This window comes from Malus sylvestris, chromosome 17, assembly GCF_916048215.2.
Source record: "Malus sylvestris chromosome 17, drMalSylv7.2, whole genome shotgun sequence".
Taxonomy (NCBI): Eukaryota; Viridiplantae; Streptophyta; class Magnoliopsida; order Rosales; family Rosaceae; genus Malus; species Malus sylvestris.
Window position 1 is genome coordinate 28,908,004 of NC_062276.1, and position 23,720 is coordinate 28,931,723.

Consider the following 23,720-nt stretch of genomic DNA (forward strand, 5'->3'; position numbering starts at 1 on the left):
TATATAAGTTATATATTCCATCGATATGAATTCTGAGGTTGGATTTGATTATTGTTCTAGGCGCTAATCGTCTTGACGCCTTGATGTGTGGTGCTACGGAGTTGTTGGGCGAACTCCAGGTGAGTGGGCAGTTTTTGTTTTTTTCATATTACCTATATACTATTAATTGTCCCATAAATTGAATTTATATGAAAGTATGTTTTCAATTGCCATGATGCATATAAAAAAATTATATGAATTGATATTGATGCATATATATATGTGAATTGGTGCTGTGGACGCACAGGTGAGTATCATGTGAGTTTATATGGTTTATATGAATGAATGATGATGTGAATTATGTTGAGAGCTCATAACCTGCACCTCTGGTGTAAGTGCTTATGTTAGTCACCCTGCATCACACGCTCACCTTGGATCCAAGTAGATGCTAGTCGTACAGACCACTAGAGGTGGTTCCGACATGCCAGTCGTACAGACCATTAGAGGGGTTCCAACTGGTAGGTGACCTTAGATTATGTGCACAGATGATTGATGAGAGAAGCACTAAAGCGTATTATTTCACCATATTAGTCGTACAGACTACTATAGGTAGTTCCGACTTATGTGCAGTGTAGTGCCGTACAGGTCACAGTGGTGACTCCGGCAGGGCCGTACAGGTCACAGTTGGTGACTCCGGCTGGATGGGATATTGAGCTATAGAATCAGCCGTACAGGACCACTGTAGGGTCTCCGGTTGATTTATTATTTCGCCTGATTTATATTGATGCATTTATATTATATTTTGGCATATGACATGGTATGCCATATTCTTTCTAGAAAGCGTTGAAGGATTGTAATTTGAGCTTTTGATGATATATATATGTTTATATATTATTATGTTATTTTCTGGGAAAGTATACAGGTTTTACAGCGAGGGGTTAGAAATGTTTTAAATGAAATGTTTTCGAAAAACCTTGTTGTACTAACCCACTCAATTTTGTTTTGCGCCCCTCCAGGTTCTAGTTGCAGAGCTTTAGTGGCTACGAGGAATCCAGCGGTGTTCTGACAGAAGTTACAAAAGTAGGACTCACCCTCGGGTGTTTCATCATAGTAATTGTATTTTTTTAAAGCTTCCGAACTGTGTAAATGGTTACGTCACACTCACGTGACGGCCAGCATGCCCTCCTTCGGGACAGGGTGTGTCAACAATAATTCGCATCTATTAATTTTATTACTTTTAGGGGCAGAAACAATTGTCTTTACTTTATTTAGTTATTAAAGGTGAATGAATTAGCCCCTAATTCAACTAATAATTATTTATTTTTTTCATTAGGGGCTGATGTTTGTACTTATTTATTTAAACTTTTATTTTTCTATTTAAGGTGGATATGTTTAATTACAAATTAATGTTTACAAAATATAAAAATAAAGGATATTATTATTTACTAGGGAAAAAAACATTAATTATCTAAACCCTAATTCCAATACAAACCTACTTCCCTCATTTTTCTCTTTTCCCTTCTTCAACTGCCGCACAACTCATCAGATTTCGGCGGAAGAGCAAAAAGACTTGGACTTTGAAGTCTTTCCTTAAGAACGACGAGTGCATGTAAGTCAAGAAGAATCCATTAGGGTTGTTAAGGACACTCTTTTATCACTTTTATTTTTGTATATTATGTCATTCGTTAGGAAAGCGAACTTGTTTTTTCTTTTATCAACAGAAGAAACGGAGAATCAAAATAGTTATCAAAAACTTTAGATAGGTGGTGGGATCTTCAATTTATATTGGGGTGTACTATCTTCACTCCTATTTTTACTTCTCATCACCTCTTGTTAATTTATGTCCTTTGATATTCTTCAATTCATCTTATCCGATGGCTAAAAATTAAAAAGAAGTGTGTAGATGTCACACCCTTTTATATTTTGAAGAGTATTGGAGGAGTGTCAACTCAGCTTTAGTTGTTAAAATAGTGCCTCTAAAGTTGTCAGAAAAGTTGTTAAGTGTTGTAAATAGTGGGTATGTATGCCCACATGCATACAGTAAATTTTTCACATGATTAATAATGTAATTTGTTTGTTTCCAAGGTACTTGCTCTATAAATAGAGCATTACGAGTGTTAAACAATAACAAGAACAACAAGAAAAGAAAGAAAGCTACAATATTTTTCTGCATTCTCCTATTTCTCTTTTTCCTGCAATCTTTCTGTTATAGTTAATAAACAAAACAGTATGATATATTACATCCGTTTCGCTCTCGCTCTTAGCAAATGTTATTTCTCTAACTTTTGCCTATTCATAACACATTATCAGCACGACTCTCTAATCATTTCTCATTTCCCTTCACCGAAAGAAAAAAAAATATTTCCTCTAAGGTTTTTACTGTTCTTCTTCTTCCTCTGCCTCAATTGACGGATATACCCTCGTGAAGAACTGTTTGCACCATGTTTACTTCTAGTTCTCAACCTAACAGTTACATATATCTTTGATTTCTTGTTTGGTGTAACTCTTGACTACTAACCCAGTGTTTATTTATGCAATCCAAGATGGTGCGGTATCACCGCCTATCTTGGACTGCAAATCTAATTTTATTGCAAATTTTAGGTGGAGCGGTATAATCGCCCACCCTATCCTGCATATTTAAATTTGTCTGCTATTTAATTTTATTGCAATTTTAGGTTGTGTGGAATAATCACCCACCCTACTCTGCATATTTAAATTTTATCGCAATTTTAAGTGGTGCGGTATAATCGTCCACCCTGGTCTACATATTTAAATTTTCATGCTGATTAAAGTGGTACGGAATAATCGTCCATCCTAGACTTGTTTCGATGAGAATGGTGTGGTACAATCGCCCTTCTCATTAATCATGTAAATCACAGCCTGAAGTTTCGAGTACTTATCATTTTGGCCTAAAGATCAAAATTTGTAAGAACCAGAAGTTCTAACAATATATTCCTCCATAATACATATTATTGCAAGTTCTTACACACCTCATTTTTGTTTCAGAAAAGAAAATGGCGAACTTGGAAAAGCTTGATTTTGTTGCCCTGGATATTACTGGAAAGAACTACCATACCTGGGTAATGGATGCCAAGATCCATATGGAGGTAGGAAATCTTGGGAAAACCATCAAGGAGGATAATAGTGCATCCTCTCAAGATCAGGTGAAGGCCATGATCTTTATCTGTCGCCACCTTGATGAAAGACTGAAGAGCGAGTACCTCACAGTTAAAGATCCATTAACACTCTGGAAGGCACTGAAAAATAGATATAATCACTCGAAAACGGTGATTCTTCCAAGGGCTCATTATAAGTGGGCTCACATCTAGGATTTCAAGACGGTGGCTGAATACAATTCTACAATGTTCGGAATTAGTTCCCAGTTGAAGCTCTGTGGAGAAACAATAACTGAAGAAGATATGCTAGAAAAGATTTTCAGCACCTTTCATGCCTCTAACATGCTTTTGCAGCAGCAGTATAGAGAAAGAGACTTTACTGAGTACATATAGCTGATATATATACTCCTTGTAGCCGAGCAAAACAATGAGCTTCTGATGAAGAATCATCAGTCCTGACCTACTAGATTAGCACCATTCCCAGAAGTGAATGTTGTTTTCCTTGAAGGAAATACCACATCCTCTCGTGGAAATAATTACAAATGAGGAAATGGCCATAAGCGAGGCCGGTGGAATGGGAAAGACAAGAACCATGGTGTCCAGTTTTACAACCAAGTTCCAAGGCATAATCCGAGCCCGAGCTTTAAGAATGCAAATCGCTTGAAAGGCAAAGCTCATATGAACACTCCTAGAAATCCTGAAGGAGTTTGTCATAGGTGTGGTGGCAATGGACATTGGGCGCGTACTTGTCACACCCCAAAGCATCTGGTAAATCTGTATCAAGCCTTCCTTAAGAAGAAGGGTGTCGAGACCAATTTCCTCGACCAGGCTCAACCAATGGAAATACCTAATCCAGTATCCAATTTATCAGGACAGTTTAACACAACCCACCTAGATGTTTCAGACTTTATTATTGAAAGAGGGAATGAAATTTATGGGTCCGATTGAATCATTTATGTTTAATGTACTCTTGTTATTTGTACTTGTGCATTAATGCTTGCATTTTCAAGTCAATAAAAGTAGTATTCCAGTATGAATAAACTGCTTTTTAACTATAATTTCTTTACTCAGAGAACATAGATAAAAATTTCTCAAAACAAGAGCAATGGCAGAGACTTTTGTCTTGCAGACAATGCAACCACACATTCAATACTTTGAGATCGAAAGTATTTCTCGAACTTGGTACTTGTAAAAGTAAAGGTAACAACAATATCAGGGCAATCAGATGTAATTGACAGCTCAGGAAAAGCCCAGATTATGTTACCAAATGGAATAATATTGTCCATACATAATGCATTATATGCTACTCGATCCATTCGAAATTTGTTGAGTTTTAAAGACATATGTCTAAATGGATACCACATTGAAACGAAAAGTGTAGAAAATGTAGAATATTTATGCATTACCTCCAATGATACCCAGAAGCGTATATTGGAGAAGTTGCATGGTTTATCGAGTGGATTGTATTACACATACATAAAGAAAGACAATTGAGGCACATGCTGTTATGAACCAGAAGTTCATGGATTCAAAAGTTTACATGCTTTGGCATGATCGTCTAGGTCATCCAAGATCCACCATGATGCATATGGTCATTACCAACTCTAAGGGACATCCATTATTGAGTAGACACATTACTACCTCAAATGATAAACCGTGCAAAGCTTGGTAACTAGACCATCACAACTAAAGGTTGATGATGAATCCCCATCATTTTTGCAAAGAATTAAAGGGGATATTTGTGGACCTTTTCAACCACCTTGTGGACCATTTCGATATTTTATGGTTTTGGTTGATGCATCTACCCGATAGTCACATGTTTGCCTATTGTCTACTCGAAATGTAGCTTTTACGAGACTTCTTGCTCAGATAATTAAGTTGCGAGAACAGTTCCCAGATCATCCCATTAAGTCAATTCGACTTGATAACGTTGGTGAATTTACGTCTCAAACCTTTGATGATTACTGCATGGCACTAGGCATTGATGTTGAACATCATGTTCCCCATGTCCATACTCAAAATGGTTTAGCAGAGGCATTTATCAAGCGGTTTCAATTAATAGTCCGCACTCTGCTCATGAAAACGAAATTGCTAGTCTCTGCATGGGGATATGCCATCTTACATGTTGCATCATTGGTTTGATTGAGACCCATAACCAACCACCAATACTCATCAATACAACTCATGTTTGGACATCAGCCAAACATTTCACATTTACGAGTTTTTGGTTGTGCTGTTTATGTGTCTATTGCACCGCCACAATGCACTAAAATAAGACCTCAGCGCAGACTAGGAATTTATGTGGGTTTTGATTCACCATCTATCATTAGATATTTGGAACCTTTAACAGGTGATATGTTTACAGCTCGTTTTACTGATTGTCATTTTGATGAGACAGTCTTCCCGTCGTTAGGGGGAGAAAATACTGTTCCAGAAGAACAGCAAGAGCTGACATGGGTTGTTCCCACCTTATCTCATTTTGATCCGCGAAGCATTCAATGTGAAAATGAAGTGAAAAGGATCGTCCATCTTCAAAGTATTGCTAATCAAATGCCAGATGCATTTAATGATGCTTCGAAAGTGACAAAGTCACATATACCAGCTGCAAATGCACATGCAAGAATTGATGTCCCTGTTGGACAAAATAAAGTGGTAGTGAATGATTAATCTAGTGCATGCCTGAAGCGTGGTAGACCCCCAGGTTCAAAGGATTCAGCCCCTCGAAAGAGAAAGATGAGGGCACAGTTGAACCCAAATGAAATCATTCAGGAAAAGAAAATGATTATGAAGAGACATACTCTCCTGTAATTGACACAATTACGTTCCGTTACTTAATACGTTTGATGATTTCAGAAAAACTTGACATGCGACATATGGATGTCATCACCGCGTATCTATATGGAGAATTAGATACTAACATATATATGAAAGTCCCAGAAGGACTTAAGTTGCCTGAAGCAACTAACAAACCACAAGGTATGTTCTTAATCAAATTAAGGCGATCACTATATGGGCTGAAACAATCTGGGCAAATGTGGTATAATTGTCTCAATGAGTATTTGATTAAATAAGGATATACCAACAATGTCATATGCCTTTGTGTGTTCATTAAGAAATCAAATATTGGATTTGCTATAGTGGCAATATATGTTGATGATATGAACCTAGTTGGAACCCCTGAAGAGCTCAATAAAACTGTTGAATATTTGAAAAGCGAATTTGAAATGAAAAACCTTGGGAAAACAAGATATTGTCTCAGCCTGCAGATCGAGCATTGTGCTAATGGAATTTTGGTCCATCAATCAGCTTACATTGACAAAATACTAAAGCGATTTGGCATGGACAAAGCTTATCCACTTAGCACCCCAATGGTCGTTCATTCTTTGGATATTAAGAAATATCCATTCAGTCCAAAAGAAGATGATGAACTAGTCCTTGGTTCAGAAGTGTCATATTTGAGTGCAATAGGTGCTTTATTGTATTTAGCACAATGTATTAAACAAGATATAACTTTTTCAGTCAACTTGTTAGCAAGATATAGTTCTGCTCCAACAATTCGTCATTGGAATGGAGTCAAAGATGTTCTACGATACCTTCGTGGGACAACAGATATGGGTCTCTTCAACTCAAACAAGCCCACAAATGACCAGATCCTTGTTAGATACGCAGATGCTAGTTTTCTCTCCGATACGCAGATGCTAGTTTTCTCTCCGATCCGCATAAAGCCCACTCACAAAATGGATATGTGTTCACTAATGGAGATACTGCAATTTCATGGCAATCAACGAAGCAAACGTTAGTTGCTACATCTTCCAATCACTCAGAAATAATTGCTTTACATGAAGCAAGTCGTGAATGTTCTTGGTTAAGATCAATGATTCATCACATCCGAAATTCATGTGGTCTACCTTCAAAGACAAACACTCCAACTGTCATCCATCAAGATAATGCAGCCTGTGTTGCCCAAATAAAGGAAGGATTCATCAAGGGTAATAAGACTAAACACATATCTCCAAGGTTTTTCAGTGCACATGAGCTTTAGAAGGCTAAAGTTATTGAAGTCAGACAAATCCGTTCCAATGAAAATTTAGCATACTTGTTCACCAAATCTCTAACAACGTGCACATTTCAGAAGTTAATGCAAGGAATCAGATTACGTTGGCTTACAAATTTGAAGAATACGAAATCAGGGGGATATACAATTCAAGGGAAGCATCCAAGATACATGCATGTTGTACTATTTTTCCTTTGATTAGGATTTTTCCCACTAGGTTTTTCCTATCAAGGTTTTAATGAGGCAACATAAGCATTCTCAACACCATATCAATAAACCTGGTAAAGTTGTACTCTTTTCCTTCGCTATAGTTTTTTTCCCATTGCGTTTTTCCAAGCAAGGTTTTAACGAGGCAACTGATGTTGATATGTGGGCATCCAAGGGGGAGTGTTGTAAATAGTGGGTATGTATGCCCACATGCATACAATAAACTTTTCACATGATTAATAGTGTAATTTTTTTGTTTCCAAGGTACTTGCTCTATAAATAGAGCATTACAAGTGTTAAACAATAACAAGAACAACAAGAAAAGAAAGAAAACTAGAATATTTTCTGCATTCTTCTATTTCTCTTTTTCCTGCAATCTTTCTGTTTTAGTTAATAAACAAAACAATGTGATATATTACATCCGCTTCGCTCTCACTCTTAGCAAAGGTTATTTCTCTAACTTTTGCCTATTTATAACATTAAGAAGGTTGTTAGTAGTTATTTAGCTTAAGAGCATCTACAAAAGCTCTAAGTGTTTGTTAAACTTAAAAAATTTATTTTAGTTTCCCTTCAATTTTTTTTTCTAACAACACTCCCTATTTTAATAAGCTTTGAATATTTTATTATTAACAATTCAAATCCAACCTACTCATTTTTTAAAATAGTCTTCTCTCTCTTTCTTTTTTCCTAGGGAAGGGTCCACCCTTGAGTTTTATTATTTTTTCAATATTTAACTGATGAAGAGTTGCTTACTAAATTTAAGGAATAACGGTTTATTTTGCTATATTAAAGACTCTTTTATAGATGTTGCTTACAACATCTCTTGGGGATGCTCTAAGCAAGTTAGTTTAGCTAACATTGTGTGGAGCCAAAAATAATTCAGAAATACCAAAGCTAACATGTAGACTTCTATTCACAGTTTATAAGAATGTCGTCATTAATTGGCAAGACCCACATTCATTCCTACTGCATCCAACAAATGACACACTTTGGTCAGCTGGACACGAACATGTGACGTGGGCTTTCCCATATACCATGGTCGGCCACTAGCTCCCATGAACACCCTATCACCAGTTCATTCTCTATAAATTGATTCTATGCAATTCCACTCAAAATCTCTCTCTCTCTCTCTCTCTCTCTCTCTCTCTCTCTCTCTCTCTCTCTCTCTCTCTCTCTCTCTCTCTCTCTCTCTCTCTCTCTCTCTCTCTCTCTCCCAACTAGGCGTGTGGCTTTGGCCATAACCAAAGGAGTTTAATTTGTTTTGTTGGTACAATTTCGTCAAATCTTAAGGCGCAAAACTTTGCTACAACAAATTGATCCTTTCATTGAGAGCTTGATTTAAATCTCAAAGAAGCTCTTGCAATATTTCTTTTAGATTTCAACCTCTTTTAATTTTTCTAACGCACCCCATGTCTAAATTTTTTAATTCTTTGATTTGCGTGCCTTAGGAAAGAAAAACATGATTGAAAATTCTAAAACTATAACAAAAGGCCCTTCCCAAGTGCCTGAATTTGGACCGGATAATGGAACCAATGAGGAGACCCCATCCCTGCTCTATCGCTCGGGCTACAAGAAAAGTGAGTATTAGGGATGTTATATTAGATGCAAAAATAAAATTGTGCCTCTAATAGTTTTCATTAGAGGGAAAACATGCAATAGTCCCTGTTAATTTAGTAGCGACAACAATAATTCGCGTCTATTAATTTTATTACTTTTAGGGGCATAAAAAATTGTCTTTACTTTATTTAGTTATTAGAAGCGAATGAATTAGCCCCTAATTCAACAAATAATTATTTAAAATTTAATTATTTTTTTCATTAGGGGCGGATGTTTGTACTTATTTATTTAAACTTTTTTTTTTCTATATAAGGCGGATATGTTTAATTACAAATTAATGTTTACAAAATATAAAAATAAAGGATATTATTATTTACTAGGGAAAAAAGCATTAATTATCTAAACCCTAATTCCAATACAAACCCACTTCCCTCATTTTTCTCTTTTCCCTTCTTCAACTGCCGCACAACTCATCAGTTTTCCATTTTTCCTTCATTTTTGTTCCCCTCTCTTTCTCTTGTGCATATCCCAATCCGTCCTCTCTTTCTTTCATTCTTAGTAATCTTTTGTTGTCTATTTCTCCTTTGCTACTCCGGAGGACCAAAAGAAAGGTTTGTCGCAGAGAAGGTAAAACTCGTTTTATTTGATTTGATCGAAGTTTTTTTTCCATCTTTAATTGTTTTGCAGGTACACTTGACGGGTTTTGAATAATTTAGTGTGGAAGAGAAATTTATGAATAGATTGGAATAGAAATATCATTTGATTGATAATGAGAAAGAGATTCTCAAGAACTTTCAATTTTAGAGGTAATTGCCTTGTGTTAATCTTTGTTTATTCATTTTCTTATGTGTTTAATTGAATGAAATTCATGTTTCATTTTACCTGTTTGTTCATATGAATTACTATAATTTGTAATTTGGCTTTGTTGTTTATTACATTTTCCTTTTCTGTTCTTATATAGATTCATGTGCTACTGCAACATAAGAAGATGGACTCAGATATCTGGTGTGACGACCCGTCCCTAATTTTTCGTTTTTATAAATTTTAAAAATAGTGATTTTACAAAATTGCCCTTAGAGGCAAAGATTTTGACGTACGTTGGCCATGGTTAAGAGACATAAGACTCATTCCGTTAGGGTATTCTCGAAGTAATCGTCATTACGAACACGTGGGCGCAAGCGGAATCGAAATTGGAGTTATAACAAAGAAGTTATAAATGAGCAAAGTTAGGGGTGAAATTGTCATTTGATAATAATCTGGATTTCTCCAGACAATTCTGAGGTTCCACATGGAGGGCCGTGAATGAGGGAAATAGGCTTTGCCCAATCAGAAAATGAGGAAGGAGGAAACGAGAGAAGAGATGAGCAACACCAGATTCCCTATGACCCGATTCCCTTCCGTTGACCCGACCCGTATTCAAGGTATTTCAACTTCGATTCCGGCGTTTTCCCAACGAAACGACCGTTGCCAACCAAATCCATGACCTCCCTTCTTCAAGTTCCACCTCAAATTTGGGTGAATTTGGCCTTGAAACGGAGAGAAACTCCTGAGGGTGAGTCCGTAGGTGTTACGGTGGTGATCCACCGTCCGTGCAGCCATCAATGTGGATCATACCCATCAAAATACTTCCCTTGAACCCAGGAACTATAACCAGTCATTCGTTGGGATCTTGGGGTTCGATTTGGCAACGATTTGATGAACACCCATATTAGGGTTCCAGCAGATTCGAGACGAATTGGAGCACTTCCAGGCTAAATTGGACTTGGCCACATGTATAAAACTTTTTCTACTCGTTGAGATCTTCATTTCTGTAAATTTTGGTAATTTTTGGAAATAGGTGGATTTTCTTAAAGTCGAGGCGGCCGACTGCCACCCACGGTCAGAGGGTCGTCGATGCTATTTTTAGGATAAATTAGATGCCTTGGGCTCAGTTCTGATAGTCAAATGGCGTAGGTTGATCGTTGGAACCTAAATTCTCTACGATACGTTAATAGATCATTATATGAATCGACCGTTGGATTGTCACCAAAATTTAATACATTATAGTACGTAATATTTAAGGACCATAGAAACTTACAGATTGGGAATCCGACTTGCGGATCTTTCTGAATTGGATTTGTAAATTTATAAAATAAAACATTAACCGCCATTTGGTTTTGGCAATTAGTGGAGATTTGACCGTTGATTCATTCCGAAACTTTAGCATGTTATTCTAGAAACATAATGTGAATCTTTGGAAGTTGTGGATAGGAAATCTGAGGTGCGGATCTTCCAGATTGAGTTACATAGGGTTATGGACCTTAAGATCGACGGTTGACTTTTGATCAATGGGTCTCAAATCATTCTAGATCGTCCTTGGGGATATGTTTTATGTAAGTTACATGTTCTATTGATAAGGATTATGAGACGTGGTTTGATAATTGTTCTAGGTGCCGATCGTTCGTGATGCATCGGTGTTTATGCTAGGGAGTTGTAGCGCAGACTCCAGGTGAGTGGGCTTTTGGTTTTCTATATATATATACGTATATATGCTTTACATTTTTCCCAAAAATTGCTTTAAATGAAATGTGATTGAAGTGCCATGTCATACTTGCGTCATATTTTAGTATATGCATTAGTGTAGTTATGCATAACGTTGCATAATGTTGTGGAGGCCCAGGTAAACTACAGGTGAGTACATTATGATTTTAGTGGTTGTGATGTATAGGATTATGTCTGGATGCATTTAGTGCTTATTATCCTGCACCCCGGTGTTAGTGCACCCGTTCGTGGCCAGGGCACAGTCCTTCACGTGATGTTCACATTTCGCACCGTACGTTCACCTTGGATCCAAGTTTGGTGCACAGCCCTGTCGTACAGACCACAATAGGTGGTTCGCGATTATTCGCACAACCTTCACGTGATCATAACACTTGAGCGTACTTATTTACACCCACCCTGTCGTACTGACCACATTAGGTGGTTCCGATTCGTGTGCAGGTTTAGAGCCGTACATGTCACATTATGTGACTCCGGCTGGATTGATGAGCAATAGGTTCAGTCATACATGTCACATTAGGTGACTCTGGCTGGCATATCATTTTTACATTTATTTATATCGCCTATCTTACATATTTACTGCTGAGATACTTGACATGTCATATTCTTGATTTTCCCGCTTTTGAGCATGATTTTATATACGTATATAAAATTATTTTCTGGGATATTATTGTGAACATGAAAATTTCCTGAAAGGAAAGAGACAAGAACAACGTGCACAAAATAATATTTTGGTTTGATGGTTTAGGGTTACAATCTCTCTTAAATTTGATCCTCTGATTCGATCTCCGTAAGGTGTTGATTTGTGGATGTGCGATTGATCCAAAGAGCCCTTGGGCTTGATCTAGGGATGAACGTTCTTCAAGGGCCGTGGGCTTGATCTTGAAGGTGGATTTGAGTGGATCTTCAAAGAGCCGTTGGGGCTTAATCTTGAGGATGAGCGTTTTTTTTTTAAGGGCTTTTGGGCTTGATCTTGAATAACGGTGATGAACGGACCTTCAAGGGCTTTTGGGCTTTGATCTTGAAGGACAGTTGGATGTGTGGATTTGTCGGTGTTGTTAATCCAAAGGGTCGTTGGGGCTTGATCTTAGGATGAACGGATGATGAACGATGAACACTTTCTTCAAGGGCCGTCGGGGCTTGATCTTGAATTGGTGGAAGTTCTTCAAGGGCCTTTGGGACTTGATCTTGAAGGAGGATTGTTGATCCAAGGGCCGTCGGGGCTTGATCTTGGAAGAACGATGAACGAAGAACGAAGAAGGCTTTCTTGATTCTTCGGGAATCTGGATGCTTGAGAGCTTCGGAGTTTCAGAGCTTCAGAGCTTCAAGGTGTAATATGAATTCCTCCCTCAAATGAATGAAATTGGCTTCTATTTATAGAATTTTCCAATGCCTAATTTTGAATATAATATTCCAAATGAAATAAGTCGTTTTTGCCGGGTGTTGACACGTGTCCTGTTTGATGACTTTTCCGATGATTCTCGATTTTTTTGTTTAGACACACACTACGTGTAAAATTTATGTAATACATGAGCGTTGAAACTTTGATTTATCGGTCAACATTTATTTACCAAAATTTCGATGTCTACAAATGCCCCCACTTCAAGGCGCATCGTATACATGTGCTTGTCATGTGTAGGAGATGCGTTTTGAAGTCCCTTAATGTAGATGTCGATCCAAGGGCCGTTGGGACTTGATCTTGAATTGGGCTGGAAATTTCTTCAAGGGCCGTTGAGGCTTGTTCTTGGACTTTGTTTGAAATTTCTTCAAGGGCCGTCGAGGCTTGATCTTGAATTGGTGGAAGTTCTTCAAGGGCCTTTGGGACTTAATCTTGAAGGAGGATTGTTGATCCAAGGGTCGTCGGGGCTTGATCTTGGAAGAACGATGAACGAAGAACGAAGAAGGCTTTCTTGATTCTTCGGGAATCCGGATGCTTGAGAGCTTCGGAGTTTCAGAGCTTCAGAGCTTCAAGGTGTAATATGAATTCCTCCCTCAAATGAATGAAATTGGCTTCTATTTATAGAATTTTCCAATGCCTAATTTTGAATATAATATTTCAGATGAAATAAGTCGTTTCTGCCAAGTGTTGACATGTGTCCTGTTTGATGACTTTTCCGATGATTCTCGATTTTTTTGTTTAGACACACGCTACGTGTAAAATTTATGTAATACATGAGCGTTGAAACTTTAATTTATCGGTCAACATTTATTTACCGAAATTTCGATGTCTACAAATGCCCCCACTTCAAGGCGCGTCATATACATGTGCTTGTCATGTGTAGGAGATGCGTTTTGAAGTCCCTTAATGTAGATGTCGATCCAAGGGCCGTTGGGGCTTGATCTTGAATTGGGCTGGAAATTTCTTCAAGGGCCGTTGAGGCTTGTTCTTGGACTTTGTTTGAAATTTCTTCAAGGGCCGTCGAAGCTTGATCTTGAAGGTTGAAATTGGACCACAAGGAGCTTCATGTGGTAAATGATCTTTGGCTTTGGTAGTGGATGAATCGGCACGTATTTGTTTTTGCGCTTTGTTGACTTTCCACAGCTTTGATCTTGAACTGGGTTGGAGGATTTTCTGGATTCCTCCAATTGTTGATTTTCCACAGCTTATTCTTGAACTGGATTTGATTCAAATATGGTGGACGCTTGATCTTGAATCGGACTTGTGATTTCCTCAAGGGCCGTCGAGGCTTAATCTTGAATTTGGCTGGAAGCTTCTTCAAGGGCCGTTAAGGCTTGATTCTTGAAGGTTGACTCGAACACATGGCAAGCAGGTACGAGGTGAAGGTGACGACTTGTTTGCTTTGTTCAATCTTTCTAATTCACACCTGAGCAGTTTGGTCAATGGTATGATCTTCAAGATTGATGGGCTCTTCTTCCAGTTGGTGACTTGATCTTTAAGGATTTGATTCAAGGGTGGTGAATCCGCACGTACAGCCCACAACGCCTAGCGAATCGACCCAAGAATTTGAGGGTCAAAACGAGTCCTCCACCCAGAGTGGTTGCGACCCTAATGATATGAGATACTTTTGATTTTGAAGAAGTAGCAGCTGAATCGGCACGTGCTTTGTTGTGCTTGTCTCCACATGCTTCAATGTATCATTTTCCCTTGCCTTATCTGTTCTTCTGGCAGATGTGGTATCTTCTCTGGAAGCATAAGATGTTGAGATAATGGGTACTTCGAGAGTAGTGCTAGGTAAGCAATCAAGGAAGGGTTCCAAGCAGTCGGTTCCTGACTGGGAGTTTGACACCAAGTGCTGGCTGATTGCTTTTTTTCCTCTTTGTCCCGCAGGTAAGAACAAGGACAAAGAAAATGACAGGGAGAAAGCATGATATGAAATACTCTTACTTTCGAAGAAGTGGTGGCGATTTGACAACATTGCACAACGAGGCTTTGTTCTTCGGCGATGGTGCTGTCAATATGTTGTTGAAGCTTCTCGAGCTCTTGGATTCAACTCAGACCCCTTCTCCTCTCTAATTCTTCAACTCGGACTCATTCTGCTGAGTTGATTGTGTACGCCGCATTTCCTTATTTGTTCTCCAGGCAGATGTGGCAGCTTCTCGAGTTCCTTAACTCAGACTCCTTCTGCTGAGTTGACTGTGCAGGCTGCATTCTTCTCTGCTTGTTTCTTCTGCACGTTGTCTCCACATGCTGCAAGGTATCATTTTCACTTGCCTTATCTATTCTCCAGGCAGATGTGGTAGCTTCCTTGGAAGTACAGCAGCAGTGGAAGACGAGTACTCGAGAGTAATGCCAGGTAAGCAACCAGGCAAAGGTTCCAGGTAGTCGATTCCTTACCCGAGTTTGAGTGGAGGTTTCGGCATATTGCTTTCTTTATCCTTGTCTTTGCAGGTAAGAACAAGGACAAAGTAAAGGATGGGGAGAAAGCATGATATGAGATACTCTTGCTTTCTACCCTGGTGATATGACATACTTTTGCTTTGGTGTCATTTGTTTACAGAGGCACCCCAAGGAATAAGGAATACTGAGTGACTTGAGAGGCTTCGTTGGGAAGACATTCTCGGAGATGAAGAAAGGTTCTCGGAGATGAAGAAAGGTTCTGTATGTCTGCCTTGCTATGGAGGGTGAAGGTAGGCAGTTATAGGAAGTTATTTAATACTTGTAGAGGTACTATTTTTTCACTCGTGTCGGCAACCATTGAGTGGTTGATCAGTATGGCTTCACGTGTTTTCTTCTTCATCAGAAATCTTCGACAAATTGTCCGTAAGAATGTGTATGTGACAGGTGTTGACGAGGTTGAAAAAGACTGGCGCCTCTTCGATATCTGGGATCGGCGTTTCGAAAAATTGCCCGTGATTTCCGCAAAGCTGAGTTTGCGTGTGACGAATGCTGACACATCTGGAAAAGCAAGATGCCTCTCCGATTTCTGAGCTTGCCTCTTCGATTTTTGAATTGGCCTTTTCGAATTCTGAGCTCGCCTCTTCGATCTCTGAAATCCCGTCAAGTGCTGATTTTTTATAGAGGCATGCAGTTCGTTTCAAAGCACACTTGAATTTTTGCTTGTAGAAACTCCTTTCTTGCACTTCTAAGATCTTGATTCGTCCAACCTCTTCTTTTTTTAACACCTTTGAAAATGTCTGGACCCTCCGACCGTCGTTTTGACTTGAACCTTGGTGAAGAGGCAGTCCCGCCTTCTCCAGACAACATATGGCGCACATCCTTCATATCCCCTACTGGTCCTCTTACCGTTAGGGATTCGGTAATGAAAAATGATATGACCGCCGCAATGGTGGCCCGGAACCTTGTCACTCCCAAAGATAACAGACTACTTTCCAAACGGTCTGATGAGTTGGCTGTTAAGGACTCTCTGGCTCTCAGTGTGCAGTGTGCAGGTTCTGTGTCTAATATGGCCCAACGTCTATTTGCTCAAACCCGTCAAGTTGAATCATTGGCGGCTGAAATGATGAGTCTCAAACAGGAGATTAGAGGGCTCAAGCATGAGAATAAACAGTTGCACAGGCTCGCCCATAACTATGCTACAAACATGAAGAGGAAAATTGACCAGATGCAGGAATCTGATGGTCAGATTTTACTTAATCATCAGAGCTTTGTGGGTTTGTTCCAACAGCATTTGCCTTCGTCTTCTAGGGCTGTACCGCCTAATAAAGCTCCACATGATCAACCTCTGGCTCCTCTTCTTCTTGGAGTTCTGCCGAGTGGTGAGGCTTCAAACAGTCAACCTCCGGCGCCTCTTCTTCCTGGAGCTCTGCCGAGTGGTGAGGCTTCACACGAGTAACTTTCGTGAAGGCTCCCTCCTAGTTGCTTTTTTTTTTTTTACCGATGTAAAAATGTACATTTCTGTAAATTTTCAGAAAAATCAATAAATGAGGCCTTTTTTTTTTCATTCAATATATATATATATTCTTTTCTTGCACATGGTATCAGATGCACCATCATTTTTTTTATCCACTTTCGGTGATGCTCACCCCACCACCACTAACTAGATGATGGCCACCATAATCATACGCACCATGATTCCTTTTTTTTTTTTTTTTATAATATCATATCTACTTTTTTTTTATATACGGTGCTCTGCAAGGTTGGATTTGTGGGTGAAAACCAGGCCGAGTCCGAGAGAGGACGAAGGAGGAGAGGCTACACTTGTTGCTGAAGCTGATGGGCAGAAAGAGAAGGCGTCGAGCATCCGTGAAGCTGATAGTTGCTTGGTGCCATGGTGGAGAGCTGAAGCTGATGGGCAGAAGGAGAGGGCATCGAGCATCCGTGAAGCTGCTAGTTGCTTGGTGCCATGGCGGAGAAGCTGCTAGTTGCTTGGTGCCATGGTTGAGAGTCGGCGACGACGGCTTTGCGGAGAGGGCTAAGCACCGGGAAAGATAAAGCTCCCACGAGAGTGCCTCACAGATTTCACAACTAGAGAGAGGGAGTCAGCCAGCTCCAACCTCCTTGCCAAATTGCAGTACTGCCTCTTGACCGTACACTCGTAGTCAGAGATCGAAGGATCCCATGATGGAGGGCAGAAACGGGTGCAGATGGGATGAGTGGTGCAGCCTTGGGCGGAGGAGTTGCAATGGAGGTGTGGCGCTGGGTGATATGTTGTGGTGTTTTGGATGCTGAAGAACCAATTTCTGTGTTTTGGCGACCTCGCGTTTAATGGCAGATCCATTCCATGCCTTAAGTCCCTCATCTTCACGTCCATGCTCTTTAGATCTCTCTCTCATCAATCGTCGGAGCATCCACCGCACTCCCCGACTCACTCTCAAAAGCACTCATAAAATCTTCCAAGCTCGTCGACAATGGCGCTGCGCAGACTCTCAAGCTCTATCAGCAATAAGCTATCCTTTCAACCCTTTTTTAATGGCGACTCCGTCGAGAAGTCAGGCGGTGGTGAAGATGAAGCCGAGGGACTCAAGCTTGAAGTGGACAAAAATGTCCTGGGTTGAGCTGGAGCGGAGGCTGCACTTTGCTCGCCTCTTACTGCTTCATCGCTGCATAGAAGTCACTGCACGCTGCTGCATGAGATGAAAGGCGGAGTTCACTTGGGCCGAGTCACGGGGAACTTGAAGTGAGGGTGCGGCTGTGGAGAACAAAGAGAGGGAATCGCAACTGTCTTCGAAGGACGAGGGAGCTACAGAAAGAATCTGTCGATTCTTCGAGAAGAGATCCAGGCCGCCTTTATCGTAGCCATTTAGCCCTAAGTTCAAACTCTGACCTCGTCAGTGATGCGACCCCATCGGAAAGTTCCTCCCTCTAGACAGTTTCGCGACAACAATTGCAGTCATCCCATTATCAGTATCGCATTATGGGTTGACAGCAACATCACCTTGTAAGTTATGGAGTATGTTGAATCTGTCGCGGAATGGGAGAAGAAAAATGGAGACAATTCGGATCTCTGAGGCATTGAAGAGGATGACAGGGCCTATAGCTTGAGGGGTCTACGGATCAAGAGATGACCGGGCCCAGATTTGTAGCTGGTGGACTTGGGTCTTCTTCTTGGAGCTGGATTTGGACATATGCTTGGGCCTGGTCGCTGCCACTTGGGTTTGGATGACCTCCTTTTGATGGGCTTGCTGGATAGAGGTCATATATATGTATATGTATATAAAAGGAATCTGTATTTTTTTTTTTTTTTTTGGTAAATACATAACATATGTATTCATTTTCTTTTTTTTGAAGAAACTGTAATTTAATTGTGTACAAAGAAAATTGCAAACTTTTTTTTTTTTTTAACAAAATGAATTTGTAATAAAATTGACCTTCATCAATGAAAAACTTATTTATTATTATTATTATTATTATTATTTTAAAATACATAGTAATCACATATGTATATATATATATATATATATATATTGTAATGAAATTGATTTTCATTAATAAAACTCTTTTTTTTTTTTATGCGATGTGACTGAACTCGAAAATTGAATGTTTGAGCTGCCTACGTACCCTTCCAAAGAAGAGATCAAGTCATAACGTAGTTCAAATGAGCGATGAATTTAACAATGATTTTGATGATGATTTTGCCGTACACAGTTTATGCTCTTGTGGGCTAGGAGCTTTGTGCCATGCAGTTTAGGCTTGTGCAGGCAATGAGCGATTTGGTGCCGTGTTGCAGTTTCAACTCATGCAGGCAATGAGCATTTGTTATGTCGCCTTTTAAACTCGTGTTGACCAGGAGCGTTGGTGTTGCCTTTTATGCTCGTGCGGATAAGGAGCGTTGTGCCATGCAGTTTATGCTCGTGCAGGCGATGAGCTTTGTCTTGCAGTTTAGGCTCTTGCAGACAAGGAGCTGGTGTTGGTTCGTCAAGCGATCCGGGAGAGTCGTTCCTCTCAATCTTCATAGCAATGAGCCTTGACTGAGTGATTGAAGAAGTCTTCAGGAAAGAAATCGCGCATCGTGATGGGGATGGACGATCTATGTGTCGAAATTTCATCATCTTCAACACGTTCATGTTGCTTTGAAGGTTGACAAGAGCTGTTTTGCCCCCTTTCCGATTGGTGGACTTGTGGAGGAGACGTATGCTTCTTGTGCAATTTCTTAGGAGTGACTTGAGTCCATCCTTCAACTTTGCTTGACTTGGAAGATGCCCCCGGCAGTTGAGGTAAAGACTTTGAGTCGAAAGAGCCAGAAGTGATGGTGGTATAGTTTGACTTCACCACATCGTCAAGATCTAGCTCGATGATTCCTTTCTGAGCCAGTTTCATGATGAGATCTTTCAGCACGAAGCACTTTTCTGTCGGATGACTGATGAAGCGGTGGAATTTACAGTACCTTGGACTGTTGGTGCGATTCATTTCTTCTGGCCGTTTGCACTCAGGAAAACCAATCACCTTCTTTTCCAGCAAGTCTTCTAACATGGCAACCACATCAGAGTCGGAGAATGGATAAGTCCTCTCCTCAAGCTCCTTCAAAGTGCGTTTACGCAACTCTTGATCACGAAAAGCTTCGACTTGAATCGTCTTGCCTTGTGTAGGGATTTTGACGGGAGCTGTGTTGACCGTCATTGCTTCCTTGGTAGATTCCACGCAGCCTTCTCCGCCTTTGTCTCAAGAACTTTGTCATTCTTGTAGTCGGCGATCAGTTCCTTATTCCCATGATGGGCGATGCTTAACTCCATGTCATGGGCGCGGGTGGCTAGCTCTTCGAAAGTCCGTGGTTTAATGTCTTTGAGGATGTATTGCAAACCCCATTGCATGCCTTGGATGCACATCTCGATTGAAGAGGTTTCCGAGAGCCTGTCTTTACAGTCGAGGCTTAGAGTGCGCCATCTGTTGATGTAGTCAATGACTGGTTCGTCCTTCCACTGCTTTGTGCTCATTAGCTCTAGCATGCTCACAGTACGGCGAGTGCTGTAGAAGCGGTTGAGGAATTCTCGCTCCAATTGCTCCCAGCTGTTGATGGACTTAGGCTCTAGGTCTGTGTACCACTCAAAGGCGTTTCCTTTCAGCGAGCGCACAAACTGCTTAGCGAGGTAGTCCCCTTCGGTCCCTGCGTTGTTGCAAGTTTCAACAAAGTGGGCAACGTGCTGTTTCGTGTTTCCTTTTCCATTAAACTGCATGAACTTTGGTGGTTGATAACCCATTGGCATCTTCAAAGCATCAATCTTTTTGGAGTAAGGCTTCGAGTAGAACAAAGAGGTATGTGAGCTCCCTTCGTACTGTGCCTTGATGGTGTTGGTGATCATCTCATGCAGCTGCTGGATAGAAAGAGATCCCATGAGTGCCGCTGCTTGGTCTGGCTCTAACTTCACATCGATTTTCTCCACCTGAGGCTCATCTTCTTCGCCATCTCCTCTCTTTAGTGGATCATTCTTTAGGTCGGGGTTCTCGCCGTCCTGTGGCTCCAATCGGCTGACGAGTGCAGCGATTTGCAAGTTTTTTTCTTCCACAATCCGTGTTAATCTTGCGATCGCTTCATTCATTTGAGCCAGTTGTTCTTCGATGGAGGTAACGCCGATGGTCATGACTTGTGCAACCAATAGACGTGACTTTCCTTTAGACATCCAGGATGCTAACGAAGAACGTCGTTGGCTGCTTGGGGATGTCATCTTGTGTGCCTCAGCATCATGCTTCGGTGCCCCCAGCGAGGTCAGGTTGATGATGGACTCGCGCCTTTGATGCCCCCCTTGCTCCTTTAGCTGCACCAACTTTGAAGTGGCATGTTGAGGAGCGGTTGTGGCGCCAATGGATGCTCTGTTCATGGGGGAAGTGCTCAGGCTTCTTCCCTTTGTAAGAACGGCTTGTCCTTTGCTTGATGCCATTGATTTTGGAAGTGTGCTTGAATTTCTTGAACGGAGAAAGAGATGAAAGGTCGAGATTGTCCCACTGGGCGTGCCAATTTGTGAACACGAAAATTTCCTGAAAGGAAAGAGACAAGAACAACGTGCACAAAATAATATTTTGGTTTGATGGTTTAGGGTTACAATCTCTCTTAAATTTGATCATCTGATTTGATCTCTGTAAGGTGTTGATTTATGGATGTGCGATTGATCCAAAAGGCCGTTGGGCTTGATCTAGGGATGAACGTTCGTCAAGGGCCGTGGGCTTGATCTTAAAGGTGGATTTGAGCGGATCTTCAAAGAGCCGTTGGGGCTTAATCTTGAGGATGAGCGTTTTTTTTTAAGGGCTTTTGGGCTTGATCTTGAATAACAGTGATGAACAGACCTTCAAGGGCTTTTGGGCTTTGATCTTGAAGGACGGTTGGATGTGTGGATTTGTCGGTTTTGTTAATCCAAAGGGCCGCTGGGGCTTGATCTTAGGATGAACGAATGATGAACGATGAACACTTTCTTCAAGGGTCGTCGGGGCTTGATCTTGAATTGGTGGAAGTTCTTCAAGGGCCTTTGGGGCTTGATCTTGAAGGAGGATTGTTGATCCAAGGGCCGTCGGGGCTTGATCTTGGAAGAACAATGAACGAAGAACGAAGAAGGCTTTCTTGATTCTTCAGGAATCTGGATGCTTGAGAGCTTCGGAGTTTCAGAGCTTCAGAGCTTCAAGGTGTAATATGAATTCCTCCCTCAAATGAATGAAATTGGCTTCTATTTATAGAATTTTCCAATGCCTAATTTTGAATATAATATTCCAGATGAAATAAGTCGTTTCTGCCAAGTGTTGACATGTGTCCTGTTTGATGACTTTTCCGATGATTCTCGATTTTTTTGTTTAGACACACGCTACGTGTAAAATTTATGTAATACATGAGCGTTGAAACTTTGATTTATCAGTCAACATTTATTTACCGAAATTTCGATGTCTACAATTATACGGGTTTTACTGTGAGGGGTTATTATATTTTTTAAGAGAAATGTTTTTCCAAAATCTTTGTTTTTGCCCACTCACGTTTTCTATTTTGCGCCCCTCCAGGTTTTAACTGTTGAGCGATCGTATCGACGAGGATTCTTGGCGAATCTTAGCATAGGTGGCTACCTCTGAGGGTATAATCCTTATACACTCTAATGTACTTATGATCTGACGACATGTGTGAAGTGGGTTCATTCCCGCTCACCCGCACACTATGATATTTAGGCACTCTTAGGTTTAAATTTATTCACATTTTCCACATCACTCCACTTATTGGTTTCGCACAACTCGATTCAGAGTCCTAGTGGACATTCCAGGTCGGGATGTGTCATCTGGTCTACAAAGCTTGAGACTGAAAGAAAGGAGAAGATTGAAGGAAGAAAATATTTTTTTCTTGTAATTTTTTTATTAAAATTATTATATTGTTCTGAGATCTAGAAAGATGAAGATGAATCATGCTGGGTTCGAATATTTTGAATGATTCAAAACCAATAACTGTCGTTTGGGTGGATTAGTGCATTTATTATATTGTGTATTTTTTTATATAAATAAAAGTATTAGGAGCGGATGTATTTATTTGCTCGATTTTTTTTAGGGATACTTTGGATGCAGTCCTTCATCTTTAACATTCTTTGACTAAAACCTTAATGGTATTCAAAGATTGATCAAAGTCCCTTAACTTTGTACACCTCATTATATTACAATTAATATTAATATTTTTATAGTTTTGACATTAATTGTTTGATATTTTATGAGATTTATAATCCTATAAATTTAAAATCCCTCATTATAATACTATTAGAAACAGTTACAATAAAAAAATTCAAACATTTTGATTGAATAAATGGATAAAAACTATGTTAAAATAAGAAATAATAAATGGCAAAAGAATGTATCCATAGTGTTAAAAAAATTGGTACATTTTACAAAAAAATTGGTACATTTCACATATAACAAAGTGGTACATTAATAAAGAAGAATGGGTACATTATAAATAAATTAGGGTACAGATAAAAGATTAAAAAATTATGAGTACAAATGAATTTTTTTTAAATATAGGCTTTAAAAGAAATTAATACATGGGTACAAAATAAAACTAAAAAGAAAATACTACAAATTTAAAAAAATGTTGCAAATTAAAAGTGGGTACAAACTAAAAATATAAATATATGATACAAAGGTTAGGCATCAAACATAAAAATACCATATGTAATTTTTCTATCATTGATTAAATATACAATGTCACGTGACGGTATACACATGGGCACAAACACAAATAAAACTTTAAAAAATATGGGCACAAAAAAAAACTAATTTATGGGTACAAATTAAAAATGAAAAAAAAAATTGGTACAAATTAAAAATAGGTACAAACTAAAAAAATAAATAAATGATAAAAAAAATTTAGCCATAAATATAAATATACTAATTTTAACATTTTTAGCACTAAAGAAATATATTTAAAAATAAAAATATTTTATTATTCAAATAATTA

At 39.4% G+C, this 23,720-nt stretch overlaps 1 long non-coding RNA gene across 2 annotated transcripts; it reads left to right on the forward strand.

Moving 5' to 3' along the window:
* Positions 1-9,363: 9,363 nt before the first annotated feature.
* On the forward strand, positions 9,364-22,735 carry LOC126610137 (uncharacterized). Of its 2 annotated transcripts, none has more exons than XR_007618382.1 (3): positions 9,364-9,719; positions 22,289-22,359; positions 22,523-22,735. It is a non-coding gene; the product is annotated as an uncharacterized LOC126610137 (long non-coding RNA). The 2 variants fall into 2 exon arrangements; XR_007618381.1 differs by lacking the exon at positions 9,364-9,719 and adding an exon at positions 12,147-12,780 and having other exon boundaries at positions 21,923-22,359.
* Positions 22,736-23,720: the final 985 nt, after the last annotated feature.